This window comes from Ursus arctos, chromosome X (assembly GCF_023065955.2).
Source record: "Ursus arctos isolate Adak ecotype North America chromosome X, UrsArc2.0, whole genome shotgun sequence".
NCBI lineage: Eukaryota > Metazoa > Chordata > Mammalia > Carnivora > Ursidae > Ursus > Ursus arctos.
In genome coordinates, this window is record NC_079873.1 from 18,490,167 (window position 1) to 18,507,391 (window position 17,225).

Below are 17,225 nucleotides of genomic sequence, written 5' to 3' on the forward strand. Positions count from 1 at the left end.
ACAAAAAACAAAAGCTATATGCTCAATATCAAGCACTGGCAAGGACATCGAGCAACTAGCATTCCCATGCACTGCTGGTGGGTGTGTGACTCAGTACCATCAACTGTGGAAGACAGTATCTACCAAAGCTTAACATGGGCATTCCTGATGACTAATTCTTTTCCCAGTATACGCTCAACAGAAATGCATGCATATTGTATATCACAGGATTCTACAAGCATATTTATTGTAGCAGTATTCCTAAGAAATAAAAAACTAAAGACACCCTAAATGTTCATCAACAGAATGGGAAAAAAATGTGGTATATTCATTACAATGCAATATACACAGCAGTGAGAATGAAGAAAACAAAACTGCATGAAAAAATATGGATCTCATCAACATAATATTGGGCAAAACAATCCAGACACAAAAAAGAACAAATTCTATAAAGCTGTTAAAAGTCAGAAAGTGGTTATCTGGGTAGGGGGATGAGTGACTGGAAGTAGGGATGAAGGGGGCTTCTAGGGTAATGATAATGATTTAGATTTATCTGAGAAGACCTTTGCTACTTTGGAAAAATGTAATCAGTCTGATACATTTTAATAAATTTATCTACACAACCATAAAGCTCTCATGTAGACACTTCCTGACATAGTAAATGAAGTGTATCTATAAGGACTTCTCCACCCCAAACTCACCTTATAAAGTGAGGAAGACTTGGGGTACTTGGGTGGTACAGTAAGTGAAGCGTCCAACTCTCGGTTTCAACTCAGGTGGTGATCTTAGAGGAGTCATGGGATTGGGCCCTTTGTCAGCTCCATGCTGAGCGCGGAGTCTGCTCCACCGCTTTCTCTCCCTCTTCCTCCGCCCCTTGGTGCCTCACTCTCACACCCTCTTTAAAATAAACAAATAAATCTTTAAAGTGAGGAAGGCTTGGGTCAAAAGGGCCACTCTTTCTAAACAGTAAATGTGGGACGAGGAGTGTTATTACCATTACAACTTTAAGATTAGAGAGAACCTCATGTATTCCCCTATGTTGAGTCTTTTCTGCTCACTGTTATCATCAGGAAGTTAGCATGGCCTCTCTTTGGGGGTTATTTCTGTTTACACTGAAGTTTAAGAAGAAGAGGTCAGCACAAAACTGAGAACATCTCTGATGTACTTCTCTGTATGCACTAGTGTTCACATGAAGAAATCTAAATCACAAACAATGCTTACCTCAAGCATGACCGCACAGTCAATGAGACATCATTGAGAACAACCTCTAATCCCAATATTTAAAGACTGCATCCTAAAGTCACAATAACCAAGAAAGCTGGAGTTGGCTCTGTCCCATTTGCATCTATAACTTCAGCATCTAACCCAGTGCCAGACACCTAGCAAATAGCTAAGAAAAATAGTATTTTGTCATTAGAGAAATTATGTTTTTGAAAATCAGTGGTTCAGGAAAATGCTCACAACATAAAGTTATGTGAAACAAATCAAGGTGTTAATAAACAAGTATTTATTTATTTATTCATATTTAAAGGCACTGCTGTTATTAAAATCCACAAAAGTATATGCAAATACCAAAGGGGAAAAACAGAAAAAATAAATTTAAAATCATGGAAATTATTGGTGGTTTACTTGTTCTCATGCATCCATATTGAGCAAACTGTTAATAATTGAAACGTATTACTTTAAAAAATAGTTTTAAAAAGATCAAAGTGTGAAAGTTTGAAGGACTCATAGAAGCACCAACCACAGAGAAGAATAAAAGGTGAAACCCTTCAGGGATCTGATCTACGCACTAACTCAAAGGTGACCTTTGAGCCACCATCCTGTGCCCCGCCCCCAACATGGATACAAGCTCTTTTTCTCCTCTATTTGGGCCAACAGCCTGAAGCTAGGTCTCCATCTGGACATCCATTGCTATTCTCTTCCATTCTAGAAGAGCAAGCAGGTCAGAGGTACCATCTTCCTCCCATGTTGGAGGCCATGGTCTAGCGTTCCGGTACACTCCCAGGGCACTGTGTTACCTGCTTGCTTACAAGTCTACACATATATTCTTTTGTCTCTTCACTTTATATTTTGGAAGCTCAATTCACTGTGTGAGGAAAAGTGGTCAAGCCTCAGAACGACTCTAGTTTGGGGCCTTTCCTGAATCCACATATTCTGCCTCCTTCTTACCTCTCAGAGCAACAGGCCTCTGCTTAGATCTTCCCTGCCTCAAGTTTCCTTCTCTTCTGTAACCAACTTCTGAGCACCAGCTCCTTGGGCTCTATTTCTTACCCAACTGTTAACCAACTCAGCCAGTCTCTACCAAATGACTCTGATACATGATTTGAAGATGCTAGAATTATTCCACATTAAATAAATTCTCCCCCCCTTAATACCACAGATTAAAGGATGATTAAGAGATGATTCATGCCCTCAGAAAAGATACGCTGTCCAATGAAAAACAACTGATGGGGGTGGGTGTATGGCAGGCTTTGGAGAAGCAAAAAAGTGTGAAAAAGGAGAGATGAGAAGCCACCAAAAAGAACAGTCCGAGAGGCCCTGCAGCATGACCCCTCCAAGACTGTGAGACCTTAGAAGAAGCCTGTGAGGTCAATGACACACTTGCTTCACTCAAAAGGGTTTAATGGATTTCCTCACAAATGTGTAGCCAGCAATCACAAAAATCTCTATATACTTTCTGTGTCTTGCATCTTCCATGACAACTGTATCCCAAGACTTTTTGATCTTCACGACAGGTTCAATTCTAAAAAAGAAAACTGCTTGTTGCTGGGAATATTGTATGGCTGCCAACCTATCATTCGTGGAGTAATTTTATTTTTAAAAAGGAGAGAAAAAAAATGCCAAATGCCATGTACTGCAACCATCATTTTATAAAAGACATAACCTCAGAGAAAAGGACATTCATTTAAATTGGCACAGTGACAACTGTGGAGGTGGGGGCGAAGCACTGGCCCTCTGTATTCTGCCCCAGTTTATCAATGAATCGCTATGCATATGGGTTCTACCTGACTACTAAGACCTGAGTATACTGCTTCTACCTCTAAGCGCACATCTTAATATCCTGTAGGAACTTATATTGACTATTCACATCTGTTTCTAGTCAGTGCCTTGATTTGGATTCCCCAAAAGCAAGGATATGCTTGGATATGAATATAATAAATAGTTTATTCCAGAGGTGAACCCATAAAAAGCACTGGTAGATGAGTGGAGAGAGAAAGCAAGGAAGGGAAAGAAGCAACTACGGTGTGCACTGTGGGCAACTGAGCTCAAGAAGGAACAGCCAGGGGCTTCTAGGCAATACCTCGGATATGTATCCATCAACTCTTTATCTATCATTGGTAGAAGGCTCCCAGAAGCAATAAGTCCCTCCCTCCTCTTAACACTGGTTGAGCCTGCTTCTGTAAACAGAGGAAGTTCTCAAGCCGAGCGATCAGGCACCAATAGAAGCTTCCACACTGGTTTCTTAAGTGTTCTCAAGCCTACATGTTAATTACCTTCACATTGAGACCATTTTTTATTTAATGCTAGAGTTAAAGCAATATAGAAGAGAATTTGTAAGTTTCAAACGAAGAGCATTTCCTGTATTCTCTGGAGTTTCCAAAAGGCTTTCTGGACACTTTGTGATCTCTTTTAAGTAAGGGATTGATACATCCAGGAGAAAACAAGATTAAGAACTAAGGAGGTTTCTAGAACACAGAAGGTGATAGGACTGACTTAGGTTGGCTTTTGCCTCTTCAAGCAGTTAGAGAATGGGAAAAAGATAGTACTTGAGAGATTTAGGGACTATCAGAAAGAGTTTGTAAAAAAAAAAATAAGTTGAAAAACCAAAAAAACAAACAAACAAAAAACAAGGTAAATTTATTTCACCTTCCCAGTGAGCTAAAATTAGTCACCACTGAGTAAGTCACAAAGGCTACTGGAGCCCCTTTACAGAAGCTTGCCAAGATATGATGTGTAAATCTTTGTGTTTTATTTTAACTTTGGATTCTGATTTGCTTTACCTATGTTGTCTTTTCATATAGCTGTCTCTAACTATACAGAGAGCCATATTAAAACATACGGACAAGAGGGTGAAGATGTACTCATTCACTCACTCCAAAGATATTTACTGAACCTCTAGGATGTCTGTCACAGAGTACAGGTTCAGGATTCAAAGATCAAGATGTTTTCCTGTCCTCAAGGACTTAACAGTGAAATAGTCATAAAATCTGGATACAACATAGACGGAAGAACTAGACTACTCACGTTGCCAAATCAAACCAAAGGTGTGAGAACCAGAAATCTAACTTAGACATAGGAAGAGGCTTACGAGACTCAGTGTCCAAGGAAAGAGCTTGGGTAAAGTTAGATAACCACAAACATCAATGAAAGTGTGGGAGTAAGCCTCCAACTTGGCAAGAAGTTAGACCCTTGTCCTCACCAGTCTTCATTAATATTTTTCTCCTGGGAATCACTCCCCTCACCGGGTCCCAAACAGACTCCACATGCATCAATAACATCAGTCCCACCATTTGGTCCTGAAGTTAGTTCCCCTGGGGACTCAGTAGCAGGCATGCATGACCTGAGTCCTGGGTACCCAATATATTGCCCTCACCCTTGCTATGTTCGTTCATCTTCCAGGATTAAGTTTGTACCTCAGTACCATGGTGCTATTGAGCAACCGCAGCCCACTTGACCAGAACCTGAATTCATTTCCAGAAATCTAAGTACACCCTTCTTCCCTAGACAGATAGATCATCTTGCCACACATCTTCCTCTATGTGCCCCACAACCTCTGTCAAAGTTCCTAGATCCTATCCTGATTAATCATCTTATCCTGCACTTTGATGACTTTGAGTACCAAATACGCTTTTGTACCCTGCTCCTGTGCCCCATCTAACACCCTGGACATACTGGGATATCAGCATCGGCAAGAATAACAATGATATCAACCGACATTTACTTACACCCATTAAATTCCAGGTAGTGGATCACACACTACCTCATTTAAATCTCAACCTATGAGGAAAGTACTCTTATTATCCCCATTTTGCATAAGAGGAAATAAAGCTTAAAGGCCTTAAAATGACAGTTCATAATGGGAATAATCAAGTTTGGAATCCAGTTCTGCTGAAGCCCCTTGTTATGCTCTAAGCTGTTAAACCTCACTATGGTGAGTCCTATTCAGGCACTGTGGGGAGGGATGATATTAACTTCCTTGGGGATATGCCCGTTAGGAACTGCCAGCTCCCTAGGCCCAGGCCCACAAGTCCCTGCTTTCTCTTTCCTTCCTCAAATCCACGTACTATTAAAGCCCCAAGAAGCCTCACAGCAAAACAACACTGATGTATGACACTGGACTTAATTGCCAGGTTATTTCATCCCAACTATATAGGAAGTATGCTCAGGATATTAAAATACGGGGCGGGGGGTGCGCCTGGGTGGCACAGTCGTTAAGTGTCTGCCTTCGGCTCAGGGCGTGATCCCGCGTTCTGGGATCGAGCCCCACATCAGGCTCCTCTGCTGGGAGCCTGCTTCTTCCTCTCCCACTCCCCCTGCTTGTGTTCCCTCTCTCGCTGGCTGTCTCTCTCTGTCAAATAAATAAATAAAATCTTAAAAAAAAAGGATATTAAAATACGGGGACCTACTAGTATGGAAGAAATTAATGCAGTTGACTGCAGGAAGGGTAAAGGAGGTGGCGGCTGCAGAAGTGTCCCCATAAAGGGATAAATAAATCTCTACAAGAAAGAAAAAAATGCTTTCTCATGAATTTGACTACAGAACTCTCACTTATTTGAAGTTATAATAACCAGAGGTGCTAAGTTTTCTAACTTCTGATAGTTCTTCTATTATTAGTGATTTTAAACAAACATCCAATAATGACACCGGGCATGTTTTGAACTTAGGTCACAGGGTATCCTTGAACAGCATAAATCATTAGTAAGAACAAGTGCAAAGCTCACAGTTATTGTTGTTACCATTTCTGCCACTTCCTCCCCAGTCACCTTCTAGTGGAAATGGCAGAGAATAGATGGAATCTATAAAGCTTTGGCAGTTATTGGCAGACAAATGCCACATTATTATTTTGAAATTTTAGCTGCTGAGCCACAGCACTATCAATCTAAGACAGGCCTCTCTGGACCAGCTGGCTGCATGGCCCTGAAGTGGGATCAGTGGGACTTTCTGAGTGCCATACAATCTCCTCCATCCCAAATGTCCCATCTTAGTTTCCCATCTCTGGTTTTACCAACAAAGAAGATCTGGCACTACTGTCCACTAAAAATAATGATGTACAAACAGAAACTCCATCTAAAGTTTGAGTGAAAAACGTGGGTACTTCACAGGATCATGATCTGAATCATCAGACCAGAATTTTCTCTAGGCTTTCTTGCCATTGATCTTCCGTCTTATTTTTTTTTCTCATTATGCTCAGCTCGTCTTATTCTTAAATCATTAATCTTTCTTTTTGAAAAATAAGTAGCATGCATCAACTAGAATCTGAAACTGATACTTCAAACTCTAACTACAACGAACTATCAAAGATAATTTATACAATTACTCTCAATTATTCAGTGTGGGGATGACGAAATTCTAGTGTATGCAATAATCTGTATGATTCTATTCTGCTAATACTTTCCTATTCCCTGTGTCTTCCAGTCCTCTGTAGGTGCCTCTAAAAAGATGACAGCAACTCATCCTTCCCAGGGCAACAGGGGAAAACAGCAACACACAAAGTAAACCATCATTAGATTCAGGGGGCTAAGGAGAATAATAGGGAATGAAACAAGCATTTGAACATGAGAGCAAGATGACTTTGCTTTGTGATGCATATGTATGCTCTGCTCACCCCCCTCACCCCCCGCCCCTGCACAAACATACACTCCGAAAACACCTGTCTGAGCAGATTTTAGGGCAAAATGCTACTTCCCTACAGGGAAATGCAGAGAACAAAGCAATTTTCTCTGTTCTTACCTAGCTGCACTGACAACACTTAGAGAGATTATAGAGCAAACCTCAACCCTGTTACTACAGATGTTTCAACTTATAATTTAATGACACAAACATGAGCTCCTTACTGTGCTTTTCTTTTCCTTACTAATCGTCCTTAGCTCCAAGCAAGTTAAAAGCATTAAAAGCAGCCCTACCACCCTTCCACTCTTGCAACTGTTAACACCAACAGTGAATATCAAACATTTTAACTTTTCAAATCCTTTTAAAATGACTTCCCTGTCATTTCCCCTTTATATAGTATTGACACATGACATTCGTAAACACATTCCCATCCCCTTGAACACACACACACACACCTACCCTCTTCCCTCCCCCCTACTCAAACACAGTGTACTTGGAGTGAAGGTAGGAAGTGTCGGAGAAGCAGCAATTCATCTGATAGAATCTAATCTTTTTAAGATTTGGATTCCCAAAAGTACCAGAAAAAAATATGATTTAATAAGTAAAGGAGGGTTTAGAACTAAGGAAATACACTGTAAAAATTAGAAAGATATGTGCATATGTCTTAGTTGAGGCTACCCCAAAAACAGAATCTGAGCTAAGGATTTAAAGTGAGGTAGGATATGTGGGAAGAAAACAGAGATGAGTGGGGAAGGAAAGGTATCCAATAAAAAGTATGTGAATGAGCGGGTTTACCCTGTAAGAAACTGGAGCTTGAGCCCTTTGGAAAAATTGGGGAGTCAGTACAGAACGGGCAACTCAAAATTCTCACCTTAACCCCAGAGTGAAGGAGATATGGTATTCATACACCAACTTCCTTCAGTCAGTGATTGAGGGCTGGGATGGGGAGTGAATAATTCCTTGACATTTTTTTAATGACCTCCTACAAGTGAGCAGGGAGGCCAGAGAGAACCCTCAGGCCAATAGATGTGGTTGCTGGCAAGTTACACAAAATGGCGAGGGACACAAATGCCATCTGCTAGAGAAAAAGTTTGCTTCTGTGTGTATTTTTGTATGTTCTAGTGTGTGTGCTTTAGTATGTAGCTATGTGAAGAAAAAGGCTTCTATAAATGTGGCACAAGACGTACTGTACCACAGAAAAAAGTGCTGGCCAACAGTAAAGTGAAAATGACTGCCCCAATGGCAAGGGGGGAAAGCTACTGAATAGAAACACAGAGCGACTAAACTGTACAGCATGTATACCAGGTGTTGGCTTAAAAATGCCGCCCCGAGAAAACACTTCTGCAGTAGGCAGAAACAGCATTAGCTCATTCCAAGCAGGGAAATGATGAAGAAAAACACATGCTGGAGTCACCTAAAAGTGACAGTTTTCTGACTCTAAAATATCTTACACATTTCAAAATTCATCTACATAAAAAGCGGGGTGAAACAATGTCAGAGCAATCGGCAACACCCAGCAGTTTTATGGGGAGAAAGAAACTTCCAGAGAATAGTATAAAAAGTTTGCACTAGACAGTACTCAGATGGAGGAAACAGCTCACTGGCTGCTCTAGAAATAGGCATGTGGCTCAATAAAAGAGAGACCATCCGGTTAGACACAGAAGAACAAAGGGCTGTGCAGATTGCAAAGACGGCCCCAAATCTGCCCTTCCCATCATTACACGTTTGCAATCCAGGTGTCTTTGTAATTTCACCCATCAAGGGGTGGAATCTAGATCTCCATCACTAGAACCTGGGCTGGTTCTTAGAGTTTTTGGCCAGGAGCTTACAGGATGAAGCACAATACTGAACCCAGTTCCCTTTCCACTTGTCCCCCATTTCCAAACTGCCAGCAAACTGCCAGACATGGCACACAGATGACCAAGGCCCAAGAGATGCTGAGCCCGACCCAGCCCAGTGTGACTGCCTGGCAGATCGTAGTTGTTCTAAGTCACTAAGATTTGGGATGAGTTTGTCACGTAGCAAAGGGTTATCATCTCAAGACCCTAACAGACCTTCAAGATCAACATGCAATTCATGCTTTACAAATATTTCTTGATTGCTTCCCATGGCCTGCCACTGCTCTGGATTTAGGGAATACATACATTATTTCCAAAGGAGCCAAACACCTACTTTCATGGAACTTACATTCAGACGTGAAATATGTAAGCAAATAATAAACAGAGAACATGCCAGATAGTAGCAGTGCTGAAGGAAGATAAAGAGGGTGAGGGAGGTAGTAAGTGACAGAGGTTGGGAACGTTGTTCTAGATTTGGGAACACCTCCCTGCGTGCCTGGCATTTGTTGTGGCCTCTAGCTACCTTCCCCCCACCCCCAATCTCTCTCCCTGTAGCTCCCTTCACTTTAGTCACAAAGGCCTCCCATTGTAACCATCTAGGTACACTGTTGTCTCAGGCCCTTGGCATTCACTATTGCCTCTACTTCATTCATGAAGGTATCTTTAAGAAGAATTTTGTGAATGGAAGCAAAAGTGAGTGGAGCTGCTATTTTCTGAAATGGGAAAACTAGGAGGAGTCATGCTAAGCGTGGTTTCCATTGTTCTTTCCTCCAGACTCAAAGCTAAAACGATCTGGCAAGCATGGGGGATGATTCCACAGAGAGACTCAACACTGAAGGGAAGATGGAGTAGCATCCACCTGGCGCCACAGGGAATCATGATGCCATGAAATGATTCTATCTCCTAATGTGAATGTATGGATGTTTTCAGTATATCACTCACTTCTTAAAATGAAGGAATTTTGAGCCAGGAATAGATTCTCTTGAACAAAGGAATGTGATATGCAATACATGTTATGCATCTGAGCTCTATTTAAACAAATGAAAAGAATTCTCCCTTCTCAAGGAAAGACAGGCTGGACTGTGGCCTAATTTCATCAGGATATGCATTCCAATTAGTCAAAGCAACTCCATGAAAAGAGATCAATGCTGAGGTAAGGCTAGGAGGACAAACCCTCTGCTACCCCTTTTGGTAGATGCTCCTTTACATTTTCATAAATGTATTACACTATGTTACAGAGATCCAATTATTAAATAGTATTCATCATGTAATGGGCTTAAATTTTTTTCACTCAACCATGAGTCTCAATGAAACCCAAACTTGGAAAATATTAAATACCCATGAGGTATTTTATGGTTTGACACTGTCATGTACAAACTTATTTCCAGAGCAACACACTTTTTGGTTCCTTTAAAATATTCTGGCAATTAAATTTTGATTATCTCCTGTGCAACAACACGGTTAAAAATTATTGGGCCATTACAGCACCAAGTAGGAACGTTCAATGAAAAGCATATACAGTTTATGTTCAAAACACTGATGGCTCCTTGATGGCCCATAATATCCAGAGACCCCCGCAGCAGGGTAGTTGGAAGAAGGCTTATCAAGTTGATGTAATATGACCCTTCAACAGCCAGGCTTTTCTTAAACTGTTCGTTAGATGCTTACTTTTAGGACAGAGATGGCAAATACCCGGTGTCATTGTGCTGCCTCCCTGTGCCAGCATGTGAGAGACATCACAAATCAATCGGAACCCTAATAATTAATGCTTCACAGTAAGACTCTGTAGGCAGCCATGACCAACTGACCAATGTGGCCACCAAGATGAAATCGGCAGAACTCTGTTTTGGTGCTGTGATCCAGTATCTGCCTACATTTCCCACCAGGCAGGTTAGACTCACTTCTAAGCCCAATGTGCTCTGTTCATAAAGTCAAAGTAATAGATACACAGAACCCTCAAATGTTTCATCCAGTTAGGAAAACACGAACTAAGAACTGCAAAGGTCTTGAGCAATGTACTCAGCTTCGGAGCTAGCTCATCAACTCCAACATGTCAAACAAGCCCCAGCCCCACAATTTATAGGGGAAAAGTGCTCCTCGGACCAAGAGGGTAACTTGCACTAGCACGAGCCTAAGCATATAGGCAACATCATGTTTTTTAGTGAGTGAGTCACTGAAGTGAACAATTCATCCTGAAATTTCAGGGGCAAATCATGCTGCCTTTCCATAAAGCAAGTGAGCGAGACTTAACCTCATCCTACACTAGGGTGTATAATGTCGCTCAAAAATGCCAAAATCTTCATAATTTTGTGTCCCTCTCTAAAATAGAAAGGAAAAGCTAATTTGGTCCCCTGCTCCTTGCATGAGATGCACTTGGATTTGCACCATCTCCTAATCCTTAGCAGTCTTCACCTCAAGACTTCAAGCAGCCAGTGTTGTGCTCACCCAGCATACCTCAGAAATCTACTCTGCTTTAGTTCCCATTGCTACCTATTAGCCAATGTTGTCAAGAAGCAGACAAATATGCAGAGAAAATTATACCCTTCTGGACACCTTTCTTCCCCTATTTCTGCCCACAACTTTGTATTTGCAGCACCATGTTATCAAATAAAAAAATGTTTATTATCTGTCAACCCTTCTGTAGTTTCCACTTTTCTCCCATGGACATGGTTGAAACCAGTAATTCCTAACCTTTTCAGGCAATCTGACCAGTCCAGCTGACCAACTGATGGCGTGTAACCTTTTGTTTTTCATTTCAGGAATGACACTCCCCATGGCAGACCTAACTTGCAATTATGACAACAGCCCGGCTATCCCTGCTTTCCCTGGAAATTTCATCGCCCACTTCCGACATCGTTTATGCTTTGAACAATTCCGGTGAGAATCTTATGTGGTTCCTGAAAAAAATGCCCCCAGCTGTAGCAGAACACAGAAACACAAGGTGAACAGGGATTCCCTAATACCTGAAGAATTACAGGCTATTGCCTCTCCTCCTCTTTGCCTACAACCACACATATTGCTGATACAATGTAGTGTGATATGTAGCAGGTCAAAAATATATGTAGTTTAGATACCGTTCAGGAGGGGGCAATCATCACTTAGTTTAATCATCCAAGGCACCAGAACTTAACTTCAGCTGTCAGTGGTGCCAGAAGTACTCTTCTTTTCATTTATATTGAGATTACCAAGGGATAATTTAAGAAATGCCTGATGGCACTCTTCTGATCTCAGTTGGGGCAGGGATCCACTGCGATAGGCATGTACTTATTACCTCTTGTCACAAGTCAGAGGGACAGTCCAGACAGCTGCCATCTGACGAGGGTTCGTCAGGCAATAAAGCCAGAAGTGATAATCAATAATGAGTGGTCAGAAAAATCATGATGCAGAGCCCACTAGAATCGAGGAAGCCTGTATATATTAAGAAGAGCTATAATTACAGCAGAGGAGACACACAGATCTAGATTTATCCCACACACAGTCAGGAATTGAAAGTAATTTTTCTGAATTTGTAGGCTCACTTTTCAAGGGATAGACTAGATGTGCTGAAAAGCAAAGAATGAGGTCAACAATAATGGACTGTGCAATTAACGATGTCTGATTTATAAAAACAACGGATGCAATCCAACACATACACACTACTAATAGTACACATAGGAAATATGGAATCAACTCTAATTGCTCCTCAAAAAGGAAAGGTGAAAACCTCAGCCAGTGCTATGTTAGTCGTCCTCTTGTCTTACTACTGGGGTCTGTGATTCATTATTCTACTTGTATGTCCTTTGCTTATCTACATAGCATTTGGAATGGCTTCACTGTTGTAACAGGAATAATTAAACAACTCTCCAAAACTCCCAGTCTGTCATCAATGGTCTCACGTTCTCTAGCTCTTGCCGTTCCCAATTAGCTCCAACTCCATTCTGTGCTCTAAGCAGGTACTCTCTTCCAATGTATTATTGGTAAACAACCTCATGGTTATCTCAGAATGGTGGCTCTCTCTGAGCAGTAGTGTGTGAGATGGGATTCCCATTCTGGCTGCATTTAATTTCTGGAGAAAAAAAAAAAGGTAAAACATGTTCCTAGCATGTGTGTTAAAGAACTGCCCAGCAGAAATCATTGCCCCTAATTTTCCTGTTACAAAATCTAACATTTTCTCTGGCTGCGCTGATATTTGCCCTGTACTTATTTCCTACCAGATCATGTGCAGGCCACAGTAGTATGAATTTCACTTCACTGGAAAAGAAGATAAAGGCAGAGTTACATTGTTGGTGGGAATGCAAGTTGGTACAGCCACTCTGGAAAACAGTGTGGAGGTCCCTTAAAAAGTTAAAAATTGAGCTACCCTGTGATCCAGCCATTGCACTACTGGGTATTTACCCCAAAGATACAGATTCAGTGAAGAGAAGGGCCATATGCACCCCAATGTTCATAGCAGCATTGTCCACAGCAGCTAAATCGTGGAAGGAGCCTAGATGCCCTTCAACAGATGAATGGATTAAGATGATGTGGTCCATATATACAATGGACTATTACTCAGCCATCAAAAAGAATGATTTCTCAACATTTGCAGCAACATGCATGGGACTGGAGGAGATTATGCTAAGTGAAATAAGTCAAGCAGAGAAAGACAATTATCATATGGTTTCACTCATTTATGGAACATAAGAAGTAGGAAGATCGGTAGGAGAAGGAAGGGAAGAATGAAGGGGGGGTAAACAGAAGGGGGAATGAACCATGACAGACTATGGACTCTGGGAAACTGAGCGCTTCAGAGGCGAGAGGGTGGGGGATTGGGATAGGCCGGTGATGGGTATTAAAGAGGGCACGTATTGCATGGAGCACTGGGTGTTATACGCAAGTAATGAATCATGGAACTTTACATCAAAAACTAGGGATGTACTGTATGGTGACTAACATAATAAAAAATTATTATTAAAAAAAAGGCAGGGGCACCTGGGTGGCACAGCGGTTAAGCGTCTGGCTTCGGCTCAGGGCGTGATCCTGGAGTTATGGGATCGAGCCCCACATCGGGCTCCTCCGCTATGAGCCTGCTTCTTCCTCTCCCACTCCCCCTGCTTGTGTTCCCTCTCTAGCTGGCTGTCTCTATCTCTGTCGAATGAATAAATAAAATCTTAAAAAAAAAAAAAAGCAGAAAATTCTGTCCTTGCATTCTTTCTCCTTTTCTGGAAAAGAGAATTCTGGAGCCCTTAACTTCATCTTCTCAGTCACTCAATTCACAGCCTAGGGAGCACCCACCATGGGATTTCTCTGTGGATCACTTTAGTGGTGCTGGGAAGGGAGAATGATGGAGAAACTGGGAGGGTTCTCCTGAGTCATTTCTCATCTCAGTGGACAGACAGGTCAAGCAAACCCAAACAGCTTGTCCCCGAAGAGTGCAAAAGCTTTCTGGGTTACACGTTCACTCTCTCTCAGCTCCCACCTGCTCTGTTCTTCCTTGCCTGGTTTGTGAGGTGGGGGCTGGGACTCTGCAATGTATATTCCTGCTTTGCTGGACGGAGTCCCATTAGCTCTAGAGGGGACTGCAGGGCTAGGGGAAGGAGGAGGGACTTGCTCCTTCTGGTCTGCTTCCTGTGAGGATTTCTCCAACACTTCACTGCAGTGGCAGCGCTGTCCCGTGACAGCAGCTAAATGCAGTTTGCAGATTTTTCAATCCTTGTACAAGCGGCTTCATTACTCTTCCCTCAGAACCACCACAGCGTGCCACCGTCAAAGATCTGGGTTTAACTCCAGGGACACCCTCCTCTGAACTGCTAAGTTTTAAGAATAAGTGTTAAGAATTAGTCTTTTCTTGTGGTTTCCCTAGCCCCAGAAGTGGATGCTGTTTCCTATAGCTTCTCCTTCTCTGATTGCTTAGTGTTTTCTTTTCCCCTGTTTAGTGTCATAGTTAACAATGTTATACCTTGTTAACAATTCTTAATACCTAGGTGCACACTTTTCCTGTTAAAACCACTTAAGAGTTTTTTGCCTCCTCACTGGACCATGACTGATACGCAATCCCAAGAGTAACCAGCTTTTACAGTTCGACAGGTTTTTTGGAAATCCTCTCAACAATCAGACTGCTACGAAAGTCCACTGACCATGCATGCAGGTGAATTTTCCTTTTTCTCACAAAAGAACATCTTCAGCAACCTTTGAGTGAGTAGGCAAGGTCATGAGATTTAAAACAGGTATGGTAACAGAGCATCCAGACATGTTCCAAAACTCAAAACTATGCATATGAATCTGGGACTTCATGCCAGCCAGCCCCTACTTGATACTCCTGGCCCCCTTACAACCTGCCATCCATGAGAACATGCCTGATGGTAGTAGTAGGAGCCTCCCGGAGCTGCAGCTGTCCCCTGGCTCCCACTGGTGCACCCACTCCCTAATTCCTGGGCTTCAACTCCAGTGCTGAGTTTGCTCCACCTTGGCCTGGGGCACCAAATCCCTTGCCAGATTCCTTTCCTGAAGAGCTGGAGCCTGGTCTTTCCCACTTGCTCAGGCTCTGCCTCAATCTCAATCAACTCCCCTGGAAGGAAAATGACACCCCAGAGATCTGCACTACCAAGACCCCACCCACTGCCTGAATCCTCTGGACACAATGGCAGTCCAACTCTTAACAGAAATGTACTGAAGCCTAATACACTGCTTCTACAGTGGGGTCAATCCTCCTGGTGCCCTCAGGTCTCTGCTTATGCCCCTGTCCTTCCTTGCTCAAAACAAGAGGCCCTGCAAGCCTGCCAACTAGAAACACACAGTTGATGCCAATACACTCTACTGCTCAGTTCCCTTTTAAACCAAAGACTCATATTTGGGGCCACCAGGATTTTCCTGTGTGGCCATGGAAAAATCAACCATTTTACGAGCTACATTGTTTAAGATGGTCTCCAGGAACTATGCTGTGACTCTCTGGCAAGTTTTTAACAGTGGACTAGGGCTAGGAAGGCTCTAAGCCTAAGCCAACACTGAATGCGGAGACACTGCCCCAGGAACAGACCCACTCCCAAGCCAACAACCTTGGTGTTTAATGAGAAGCAATACTCAGCTCATCCAAAAGATGTGCCCTCCTCCCCACCCCGCACTTCTCAGCTCCAACACACAGCCAATGATAGGATCATCTCTGCTTCCTTCCTAGGTCCCCAAAAGACCTTGAGAAGAGGGCTCGGAATCAACTCCAAGATCTGCCTCAAATTTCTCTTTTGTTTCCTTATAATCTGATCTACCATGCCATCTATTCTGTGCATTTCTTTTTTTTTTTTTTTTTTTTTTCAGAGCATGCCCATTTGCTTACATGTCTATAGCTGCTGTCTCACTAACAGGGCAGAGTTGAGTAGTCACAACAGAGAGCCCACAGAGCCAAACATTATCACTATCTACCCCCTACAGAAAAAGCTTGCCATCTCATATTTATAGTCACCCTGGGGCATATATTAACTATGTGAGGTGATGGATGTGTTAACATGATTGTGATAATCATTTCATAATATACGCGTGTATCAAATCATCACAGTGTATACCTTAAATATGTACAGTTTAGTCAATTATACTTCAATAAAGCTGGGGGGGGGTAGAAAAAGGAATTAGCCCAGTTCACTAAAGCTCTGTTGCTATCTATTTTACGATCATGGTGAGACTTATAAAGTCAAAGGCCTGGCAATAGCTGACCACATCTAAAGCCCTGAAAATTACTTATTATTACTTCCTAGCAATCATAGATTACATTGCCTATACACTGTTGGAGTACCGTTAAGTACTCTGACATGTTACTTCATATGCTCTTCCTAATCCTAACGTGTTAATTATTCTCTTTTTACAGATGGGGAAATATACTCAGAGAGCTTAACTAACTTCAACAAGTTTTGACAGCTAATAAGCAGGATACACATCTTAAGGTAAACCATTACACAGGTCCTCTCAAATCTTAATGTGCACAGGATTTTTCTCGTGGACTTAATGAAAACGCAGATTCTGATTCAGGAGGACTGGTATGGAGCCCAAGATTCTGCTCCTTAATCAAGCTCTCAGGTGATGCTGTTGGTTTGCAGACCATACTGAGTAGCAAGGCATTCTATCACAATGCACAATGATGAACCGCTGGAACTGAAAACATTCCATCTTTCTTGCAAGATATGCACGTGCAGTGCGTTGTTTCATTTTACCCTTATCATCACCCGAGGAGATAAATATCATTTAACCCCACTCTACAACAAAGGAAACCAAGACACCGAGTAGTTAAGTAACTTACCCAAGGTCATACAAATAGTAAGCAGAAGATGTGAAACTCAAATTTCCACCTATATGATACAGTCTCAGCTCACCATTGCCACGTGCTATGTCATCGTACTGCACGTGACTGCTTACATAACCATGATGATTGCTGACGCCATCTGTGCATGTAAGCCCACAGTTCGGAGACACTTCTACCTGGACTCACCAAAGGTGGCTCCGCCACAAAGCCTGATCATGACACGAATTCCATTAGCAACCTTGGCCCACTTTCCAATGGGGCTAGGATCTGTTTTGCTGTCACTGACATAGTATCAAGTGTACCACATGGGCTCTGCCTCACGTAAGCCC